Raw genomic sequence first — 11,253 nt, 5'->3', positions numbered from 1 at the left:
ACATTAACCTCACTCCCTCACTGGCACCAAGGCCAAATTTGGGGGCCAACAGAGGTGAGGCAAAGAACCTCACCCCCCCCCCCACTGGTGCATAGACCTATCCACAAGTATGGCTGTATGCTGGACCGGTAGTCAGTGACAGGTATGATCCAATTGCAGTGGTATCAACCTAAGACAGGAGGCTGACGCCTAGAGGTCAGTTTTTCCCATGACGGGTAAGAACCATATGTTGAATTGGACAACCTACCAGGCACGGTCCTTAAGCCACATTGCTTGTTGTTTAATTAATCAGAAGGGGGGAGATGCTGGGAGCCATTAGCCAAGTAGGTATGACAATTTCCTTGCCAGCGTACCCCATGTTGCTTAGTGGAAGGACTCGTGGAAATAGGACATTTTGCAGTGACATTGAATGTAGGTGACCTTGCTCAAGGACCAGGGCGGATCCGGATTTAGGGCGTTCCCGGTTTAGGTTCCAGGTTTAAGGTTTAAGGTTATTCCTGCTGGGAATAGGGCGTATCCTGCTGCCTGAGTTCCCCTTGAGTTCTCACGGGATTCAGACAGTATTTTTTGGGAGATAGAAGCCCAGTAGATGTGGATTTGGGCAGAGAACGTAGATTTCCCCAGAACGTGATTGTAGACGGCTGGTGTGAGTTCGGGAATAAAGAGTTGCTGTTTGAATCTACAAGATGTGTGGTGGCTCGTGATTTTGTGTGCCCAGCCAGACTGCGGCAACACAGCCACATCAATGTTTATAGCAGCACAATAGCTAAATTGTGGAACCAACCCAGATGCCCTTCAGTAGATGAATGGATAAAGAAACTGTGGTATATATACACAATGGAACATTACTCAGCATTAAAAGAGAATAAAATCATGGCATTTGCAGGTAAATGGATGGAGTTGGAGAATATAATGCTAAGTGGAGTAAGTCAATTCCCCCCCAAAAAGGCTGAATGTTTTCTTGGATATGAGGGTGATGACTCATAATGGCGATGGAGGGGGAGCATGGGAGAAACGGAGGAACTTTAGATAGGGCAAAGGGGAGGGAGGGGGAGGGAGGGGGCAAGGGGATAGAAAAGATGGTGGAATGAGATGGGCATCATTACCCTAAGTACATGTATGAAGACATGAATGGTGTGAAAATACTTTGTGTACAGTGACTTGAAAAACTGTGCTCTATGTGTGTAATATGAAATGAATTGCATTCTGCCATTATGTATAAAAAATTAGAGTAAATAAATAATAATTTTAAAATTCCATTTACCTAAAACTCTAGGAAATGCAATGTAAACAATAATGGTTGCTTGAGAAACTAGTAGTGAAAGGGTAGAAGGATGCAAGGTGACATGTCAAAGTATCATGAGAAAATTTGGGGGGAGGATTAATTTTTTTCTTTCTTTTGGTCCAGTGCATATATATGTCAAAACATCAGTTTTATGTAGTTATCACTCATTAAAACTGTTAAATAAATATTCTTATTATTAAATTAGCATTCATATTTCTAGAAAAATACTACAGTTATACTGTATAAAGCATGTATGTATAATAAAATTTATTACTTGTATGTAATAATAAAAGTTTAGATGGAATCTACCCATCATTAATAAATGATTAAGTTAAGAACTTAATCTTCTTAATAGAAGAATAATCAATTCAGTATTTACTGGAATGGAGGATCTTGATGGTATATTGTATAATGAATAAATCAAATGGATCTATACTCGAATATGCTATTATTGATGTGTGCTTGGTGAAAGAATGTGTGTACACACCATATTTACTATTCTTTGTAGCATCTTTGTTCTTTAAAGAAGAAATCAGCAGCTGAGGCACATGTGTAATGTCTTCACTGTTTTCTTGTGTACTTTTGAGTTTTGATTAATGTGCTAATATTAACTTTTAAATTAAAATTGAAAACATAATCTCATGGTGTTTGTTTCCACTGTGAATGGAATATGTTCTATTTTAGTTATTTATTGCCAGTATAGACAAAACTATGATTTGGGGGAACATTTGTTATCCATTACTTTTTTCAAGTATTTTCCTTTGAGAGGAAGGAATTTTTTAACTATGCAGAAAGAAGTTGTATAAGAAAGATAATTAGCCCTCTGAAACTGATGTTTCAGACTGAAACATCTCATTTTATTGTACTAGTTTTGCTAGAACTTTAACTAATAACAGAGTTAGCATGTATCTGTAGCTCATATCATTTTCCCATAGATGTTCTAATTCCAATAGAATTGTTAAAAAGTTATGGAACTTTGCCAAGTAGGAGGTTGTACCTACACAACTTTCTCTTTTACTTAAATGAGTTGAGTACAAGAGAAATTATTATTGAGAATCCTGTCATTTCTCATAAGCATGTTCTTTAGAACGTTTAGTAATTGAACAATTACTACTAATTCAACCGACAGAACACTGCAACATAACAGAGTGTTTCATTCACAATCCAGAACCAATGCAGTGATGTGCTGGCTTGCCAGCACATATACTAAAATTGGATCGATACAGAGAAGATTAGCATAGTCCCTGCATAAAGATGACATGCAAATTCATGAAGTGTTCTATGTTTTGGGACCACAAGCTCTGAGAATAGGACATAGCCAAGTTTATATTCTAACTCTGCTACATACTGGTTGCTCTTTCTTTAAGCCTTAGTTTTCCCCTCTGTAAAATGGAAATTATAAAAGTACGTACCCAAGAGGGATGTCATAAAAGATTAAATGAGACATACATCATCAGTATAGTACCTGGCATCATGGTGTAAACATGCAGCATGTGCTAGCTGTTTTTATTAACAGATCTAGTAAAACACAGCTGCCTGCTAATTCTATACTTCAATGCTGCCATGCCATGATCTATCCCATGAAGTCATCCAGCATCTGACTAGTCTGAATTGAGATGTACTGTAAGTGTGAAATGTAAACTGGATTTTAAAGAAAAAAACAGAATGTGGCATATTTCTTGATAATTTTCATATTGGACACCCATTGAAATAATATTTTGGATAGAATGAGTTAAAATTGTCTACTGAAATTTTTTAAATGCAGTGAATTTTTCAGGCATTCTGTCTGTGCACTTTCAATTCTCTATCCCCTGGGTGGCAGTGTTCTTTTCTGAATTGCACATTTCCACAGAAATCGCAGAGTTGAAGAAAGCAATCCAAATGATGGCATGTGAGTGATATCACTTTCTTAAATAGAAGGCAAGTAGATGGATCTTCCAGGTCTTACAAGTCTTTAATGCTTAAACTTTCAAGTTTTGACTTTACATGAGTTACAGAATGATAATAAGGCCTCTAGGTGAACCACTACTGGATTAATTTAAGATTCATTATTTTGATACATGCAATAAACTAGAGAATACAACTAGCTACTGTATAGGGGAGAGGTAATTAGCAAGTCACTAATCCAATATCTTTACTTCTTCATTAATCCTTTAGCATTTTTTCCCTAAATTTTATTTGAAATTTTATGGAGTGTTTTATTAGATTTATTATTGAATACCACTAAGAATTTTTTTTTTAATTCTCTTAAGTTCTACTCTAGGAATTCGAGATCTTAGTATTTCAGAATAGATAATGTAATATTCAAGTTTTATAAAATTTAAAATGAGGGAGTTAACACTTCAGCAATTTAGCATTTTGCCTAAGAACTTTGGCTCAGAGTATTTGACACCAAATCCCATTTCTACCTTTTAATAGCTCTTTGCTCTTAAGACAATTACATAGACTCCCTGTGACAAAATTTCTTTATTTATAAAGATCAGAATATTAATCCATCATTTTGTGATGATTAAATGAAAACAGCACAACTTATTAATTTATCTCTCAGTAGTTTTAAACTATTTTTATTCTCATTGTATTTAATCTTAATAGTAACCTTATGAGTTAGGCATGGTACGCAGGAGGGATTTATGTATTATGAATAACAAATATGGCTAAGTTCATAAAGTGAACATGAGGGTAGCTCTGGTCTCATGACTTAAAATCATCGGTGGCAGTGTTATAACAGCTCTATGATATGAATATACAAATCACATTGGTAATTTGTGAACACCACACCATTATTTCCCATTCAACAAATTATTTATTGATTGTTCAGCAATTAATGAGCTAATTCGCCGTATAAACCACAATTATCTTCAGATATGATTTATTTCTTTTAATTATTTGTCAATTAGCTTAAAATGGGCTCAAAATTATTGCAATAAAGCCTATGATAATGTGAAACTAAGTTCAGGAAATATTTAAACTTGATTCAGATCCATTTTTGGCATTGTGATCAACTTTGATTCATTTCAGTAAATATATTTTAGCTCTATTTTGTAAAACATTGTGTAATTTCAGTAGGAGATACAACAGTGATAAGGGCAGTTCAGTAATTCTAATACGAAGACAAATTGGACTGAATTCTGGAGTAGCATGAGGTATTAATGGAGTATTATGGGGGAGTGAGAGGACTAGAAGCTTTCCTAGAGAGGTTTGATTTGAGTTCATTTTAAAGGAAGGTTAGCACTTCTATAGCAAGATAGAATAGGATAAATTACCAGCAGAAGAAATTAATTAAATAAAAATAAGTAGTAAAAGACACTCTATGTCATAAACAGAATAACGATTCTAAAAGACTTTTTATATGCTCCCAAAGTTTCCCAAAGCACCAGAGGCATACAAATTAATTTTTAAAGTCTCCTGAATATATTTCTCTCACACACTCCTACTGAAAATAATAATTCTAAGTTATTTTTTTCAAAAGTGAAGCAAGTCTTGAGGCTAAAAAAAATTATAAATTTTAGTGCTAAGAAATGTGTTAAAAATATCTGGGAATAGATGGATTTGTAAATGGCTGAGTAATCTTTAATGGAAAATTTGCTGCATTGTATTTAATCATTAAAATAGAAATTTGGAGGAGACTATAGTGAATGGCATAAAAACCTGCTCATAGAAAACATTTCTGATTTATATTTGACTATCAAGGAGTAAGGATTTTGTAGCAAATCTGTTTTGGCCCTTTGTCCATCAAAACCAAGAGAGAGGGGCTGGGGTTGTGGCTCAGTGGTAGAGTGCTTGCCTGGCTCGCATGAGGCACTGGGTTCGATCCTCAGTACCACATATAAATTAATAAATAAGTGGCATTGTGTCCATCTATAACTAAACAAAGAGAGAGAGAGAGAGAGAGAGAGAGAGAGAGAGAGAGAGAGAGAGAGCGAGCGCTAGGGGGAATAGCCTAAGAAGTTAAAGTTAGCAGATCACTGAGCTGCTCTTTGAGAGAATCCAACACTGTTTCTTTGGTAAGGGGTAGAGTTAGAGAAAGAATCTGTGCTATTTTGTCCAATTCCTAGTCAAACACTATCTGCTTTGTCACTTTTCAGCTATTCATCAATGCCCTGTGTTGGGATAACTTTCCCATAAATTCTACTGAAACTTGACTCATCAAGCTCACCAGTGACTGTGTAGGTACTAAGCTGTTTTTTAGGATGTTCTAGGTACAAAATCATCATCCCAGTCATTTGCCAAGACTGATTAATATGAAAGTGTTAGCTAAGCCAGTGAATCCCTTCTTATCTGTCTGTTCATGCATATCATTGTCTAATCTAGAAGGTTACACTGGGATGCCTCATACTATATGTTTTCATACTCAGTATTGATTCCACAAAGAATGATCTAGCCCTACTCTCAGTAATGTTGAAATTTAAAACCTCTGCTTTATGATCATGTATATAATAGCCAACTGTAGAGTGCAGTGAAGAATGAAGGACTGGATTGTTGAAGATGATATTTTCACATGTGGGAAATAAGGAAGGAGAAAAGTTCCTGTAGAGAATTTAAAATCGGTAGTAATCCTGACTAAAAATCAATGCTTTTATTATTACCTATTACAAATTTCAAAAATTCATTGACTAAAGTTCTCCTTCTCCAAAGATGTCTTTGCAGTTTATTTTCTAATCCATTATCACAATTTTACTATTAAATTTTAATAATACAAATGTAAGCTTTAAATACAGCACTTTTATCTTCACTTCTATTCCATATAAAATAGATTTTGAGAACTTCCAGTTATACAGTGTTAGAGTCTGTAAACAAGTCAAAAATAACACCTGGCATTTTGCCAGGGGAATGTTAGAGTTCGTAAACAAGTCTGAATGGTGCCTGGCAAAATGCCAGAGGGAGTGGTTTGAGAAGTAACAAAAGCGAGCTATTAAGTGTGGAGATTCCTTATTGGTTGACTGATGTATCTAGTTTATGCTAATAAGATAAGCTGTGTGGAATGTATAAATACTGCTCCTGTCCTGCAATAAAGGGCTCCCACTCCTGCAGTATCAATCTACACAAGTTGTTCGTCACCCTCCTCTTATTTTGCAGCCAGCCGGCCTTCGACAGATGGTGGCCCGTACCGGGAGCCCCAGGACACTCCGGGGTAAGTGACGGGAAAAAAAAAGCTGCCCGTCCATAGATAGGACGGGAGCAATCTGCTCGTCCCTAGGCAAATAGGGAGAGAGGAAAAATGGCCATTTCGAGAAAATGGAGAAGATTGATACAGTATGTTTGTGTCTTGTTTTGTCTTAAAATGTTGTATTGTCTTTATGATGAAAATATGGAAGGGGTGAGAAGTAAATTACTAAGGGAAGAAGGCACCCCAGTGGAACCAAGAATAGTTAGGGCATGTGTCGATAAGAGCCCAGGAACTCTAGTCAGAAAGAAAAAGAAAGTTCAGAAGAAGAAAGATTTTCAGAGGAGGAAGGATTATCAGGAAAAAAGTTGCAGCAAAAGGCTATTACTAAATACTTTTCGTTACCGCAGGGTGCGTGAAGCAGAGAGGCGGCTGCCGAGTGTGCAAGCCGGTCACAGCGCAGCAAGGATTTTCCAAGAGGCGGCGGCAACTGGCCCTTCCCCGCCTCCTGGCCGGGGAGCTGGCTCTTCCACTGCCATGAGCACAAATCTAGACCTGACCTGGAGGCACAGTCTCGCAGGCTCTTGCTCCCTGTGCCCAGTAGCAGTTTGAGTCCGGGACTCTCCCCAGGGCCATCTGGGGCTACCCGGGACGCTACAGCCGCAGAAGACACTACTGGTGTCCCTGATGTTTGGTCATTTTCAATGCCAATAACTAAGCTACAATGTTTCTCCCATACCTGGAAGCTGATGAGTAATGAGCACTATTAATGCTTATTTCAAATGCAAAAAAACCTTGAGATAATGTACTAAATTGTTCAGAAGGTTGTTTTCTTAGTAGAATGCTACAGGATTTTCTTTAGCCATCCGGAGTTCCTGCCTTCGTCCCAGTGCCGGTAAATACCAAGGTGGAAGAATTTCCAGTGTTGCTGAAAACTGGAGGAGACTTCGGAGCTATTGCTGTTTCTGCTGCTACAACTTAAGCTAGCTGCCTGCAGAACTTACCTGGACTGTGATTTAAGCTAGATGCCTGCAGAACTTACCTGGACTGTGATTTAAGCTAGCTGCCTGCAGAACTTACCTGGACTGTGAGTTAATCTATTGAGACATTGCTTTACCTGGACTGAGACAACAAACTGTAATGTACAACAAATTGTTACTCGGTATCTTTGCTAACAGTGTCATTGCTGGTATAATTTTTCCAAGGGCTTCTTGCATGGAGCCATCAAGTGGCTTGGTATTGTGGCATTTTGTATCCTCCCTTTCTGTTTGTAGCAGGTTATTTATGGTGTTTCTGTAAAAACCACTATGGTCGTTATTTAAATTAAACAAAAGGGGGAAATGTTAGAGTCTGTAAACAAGTCAAAAATAACACCTGGCATTTTGCCAGGGGAATGTTAGAGTTCGTAAACAAGTCTGAATGGTGCCTGGCAAAATGCCAGAGGGAGTGGTTTGAGAAGTAACAAAAGCGAGCTATTAAGTGTGGAGATTCCTTATTGGTTGACTGATGTATCTAGTTTATGCTAATAAGATAAGCTGTGTGGAATGTATAAATACTGCTCCTGTCCTGCAATAAACGGCTCCTACTCCTGCTGTATCAACGTACCCAAGTCGTTCGTCACCCCCCGGTTATTTTGCTGCAGCCGGACTGCGGCAATACAGAAAGTCACCAACTTGTATGCACTCAACCATATGTATTCAATACCAAGTCTGTTGTTGTTTGCAATTAAATGAGCTCACTTTGACTCAGTTCATTCCAAGCCCCTTTGAGAAGACAAATTTCTGCATTCCCAGATTCTTGGATTTGAAAAAAAAACAAAAACAAACAAAAAAAAACAATGAAAGTTATGTGCAGTTTCTTTTATTTACATTGTTTCCCCTAGTGCAAGTTTTTCAATGAAGTTTATAAGACCCCCAAATATTTGAAAACATGAAATCATCCTTGTATATTGTGTAATGAGACATTAAGCCATAGAAATCACTTGTTGAAGACTGATATACAGAGGTCTATCCACCATGCATATAAGCAGCCAAAAATATAAGAAAATATATATTCACATTGACCAAAGAATCAAATTTCAAAGCAGAATGTCAGGAGAAAGAACAAGAGATATTAATAGTTCATTGCCATAAAAAATTTAAAGAGCAACATTTGAATACCTCCGTTGCTATCACTTAGAATTGATACATTCTTTAAGAATTGAATTGAGTAATGTCCATGAATACAATCACTCAGCCATTTTTTTTCTCTCTTATTGCCAAACTAAAAAAAAAAAAAAAATCTCATGTATAATTGATTTTGTAGAAACTTATGATAAATTTTCTGGTGAAAATATCTTAGTGGAAATTATTTTTGACTACAGTATTCAAAACCACTAGTATACATCTTGAAGGGATAAAGCAATTTTAGGATTATAGTAAGTATTTGCAAAATTTATTCTTACATTTATACTTTTTGTCCCTAGTTGAAAATACATTACTTTCTGTGAAATCAACATTTAAATTAATGAGAATTGTTCTTCAATGAATTATAAGTTAAGAGAAATTGGAAAATCTGGCTATATTGTCTAATAAACATGCATACAGAAAGATAATCAATTGTTTCATATTTCCAGAAATTTGGAGTAGAACACAAAAATGTTATTATTATGCACTGTGATGCAACAATATGTAGAAATAAGTCCCTACCTTTTTTCTATTTGAACAGTAATTTATAAGATGTATGGAGCCTTTAAAATGATCTTTTGAGAGTATATTTACATTTATGGGAAGCAGACAATTTTGTAAAACAAGAAATTAGAGGTTCATTAAACTCACATAATACATACATTTCAACATTTTAAAAGTAGATTATATTTTCAAAGTAATTTTCAATACATACTTATGAAAATACAAAAAACCTAATGTTCACACATTTTGAAACTTTAATTTAAACAAATCAAAATTTTTTTCTACAGAAGATATACCTCTTTCCAAAAAGTTTCATTTTCTGTAAAATTATGTTTCTTTGTCCTACCTTATTTCCCCTTTAAAATGGTATATTTTATAGTATGTAAATATAAACTGATATTTTTATCCCTTTTATCTAATTTAGTCTTTCACAAGGCTGCTTTCTTTTTTGATACATTGAATTTACCAAAAGATATAAAGATTAGATTTCTAGTTTCAGATTTTCTTGTCCCATTACGATTTCCTCTCTGTTTCTTCAGAAAAGGCAACTTGAAGAACTTAAGGATCAGAAGACAATGAATGACCAACATAGTAACCTAACACTTGTAGGATTCAAAAAGATACACAGATTTTTTTTTTTTTTTTAGCAAAGGCCTCTTTGACATAGGGTCTTCCTAAATTGTTGAGGCTGGCCTTGAACTTGGGATCCTCCTGTCTTAGCCTCCTGAGAAGCTAAATTTATAGATGTGTGCCACCGTGTCTAAACATAGTAATAGGTTCTTTGAACTTTTTATTTAGAACAAGAATTCAATAACATCTTGATCAGAAACTATTGCCCATATCCCGGGCAGGTGATGGAATCAGGGTCACTCCATGTGAATTGGTTTGGCAATGAAAAGACCACATGAACACAGAAGCACCTTTCGTGTGGGTCAGGGAGTCTCCATGACCTCAAGGGTCAAGCTCCCATGCTGGACTGTGCTGGAAAAGGGCACAAGGAGCAAGCAAGGCAAGAGGAGCAAGACAGCGAGCACATCCTGAACCCCACTATTTATTAGGGAGAAGACATTGGATAGAATATTCCACTCAAATAAGGCAAGGGATACAATTACAAAAACAAAAAGGGTGGGAGTGGTGTCAACCCAATGCCATTGGGTGTCATCCAGGCCCAGAGCTGCACTTTCTTGCTGAGCAAAGATAAGGCCCACTTGCTTTGCTCAGCGTGCAATGCCAATTCAATACCCTCATTACTCAAGGCTGAGGGGGTGTGCTCAGCTTGTGTGCAGGGCAGCCCCTGACACAAAACATAAAAATAGAGCCAGCTTATTTTTTTAATTTTTAAATTTGTTTTAATTAGTTATACATGACAGTAGAATGCTTTTATGCAGTTTGATATATCATACATAGATGGGATAAATTTCTCATTTTTCTGAGTGTTCGTGTTGCAGAATCATATTAGTCATGTAGTCACATATATACATACAGTAATAATGTCTGTTTCATTCTACTATCTTTCCTATCCCCATATTCCCTCTCCTCCCCTCCCATCATTCCCTCTATGTAATCAAAGGTAATAGTATTCTTCTTGAGTACTCTCTCTTAGTGAATTAGCATCCGCATATTAGAGAAAACATTCGGCCTTTGGTTTTGTGGGATTGGCTTATTTTGCTTAGCATAATGTTCTCCAACTCCTACCATTTACTGGCAAATGCCATAATTTTACTCTTTAAAGCTGAGTAATATTCCATTGTGTATATATGCCACATTTTCTTTATCCATTCATATTGAGGGACATCTAGGTTGGTTCCATAGTCTAGCTATTATGAATTGAGCTGCTATAAACATTGATGTAGCTGCATCACTATAGCATGCTGATTTTAAGTCCTTTGGGTATAAACCAAGGAGTGGGATAGCTGGGTCAAATGGTGGTTCCATTTCTAGTTTTCTGAGGAATCTCCATACTGCTTTCCATAGTGGTTGCACCAATTTGCAGTCCTACCAGCAATGTATGAGTGTATTTTTTTTTTTACCACATCCTTGCCAACATTTATTGTTGCCTGTATTCTTGATAATTGCCATTCTGACAGGAGTGAGATGAAATCCTAGAGTAGTTTTGATTTGCATTTCTCTAATTGCTAGAAATGTTGAACACTTTTTCATATATTTGTTGATCAATTGTACTTCTTCTTCGGTGA

The 11,253-nt window shown here is 36.4% G+C and overlaps 1 non-coding gene across 1 annotated transcript; it reads left to right on the top strand.

Annotated features, from left to right (window-relative positions):
• Positions 1–2,468: 2,468 nt before the first annotated feature.
• Positions 2,469–2,574, top strand: LOC124109545 (U6 spliceosomal RNA). The gene has a single exon (XR_006857002.1). It is a non-coding gene; the product is annotated as a U6 spliceosomal RNA (small nuclear RNA).
• The last annotated feature ends 8,679 nt before the right edge of the window (positions 2,575–11,253 follow it).

This window comes from Marmota monax, unplaced genomic scaffold (genome assembly GCF_021218885.2).
Source record: "Marmota monax isolate L192 unplaced genomic scaffold, Marmota_monax_Labrador192_F-V1.1 WCK01_AAM20220418_F8-fsc00461, whole genome shotgun sequence".
Classification (NCBI taxonomy): domain Eukaryota; kingdom Metazoa; phylum Chordata; class Mammalia; order Rodentia; family Sciuridae; genus Marmota; species Marmota monax.
The sequence above is the reverse complement of the archived record's forward strand: the minus strand, read 5'-3'. Positions and strand labels throughout refer to the sequence as shown.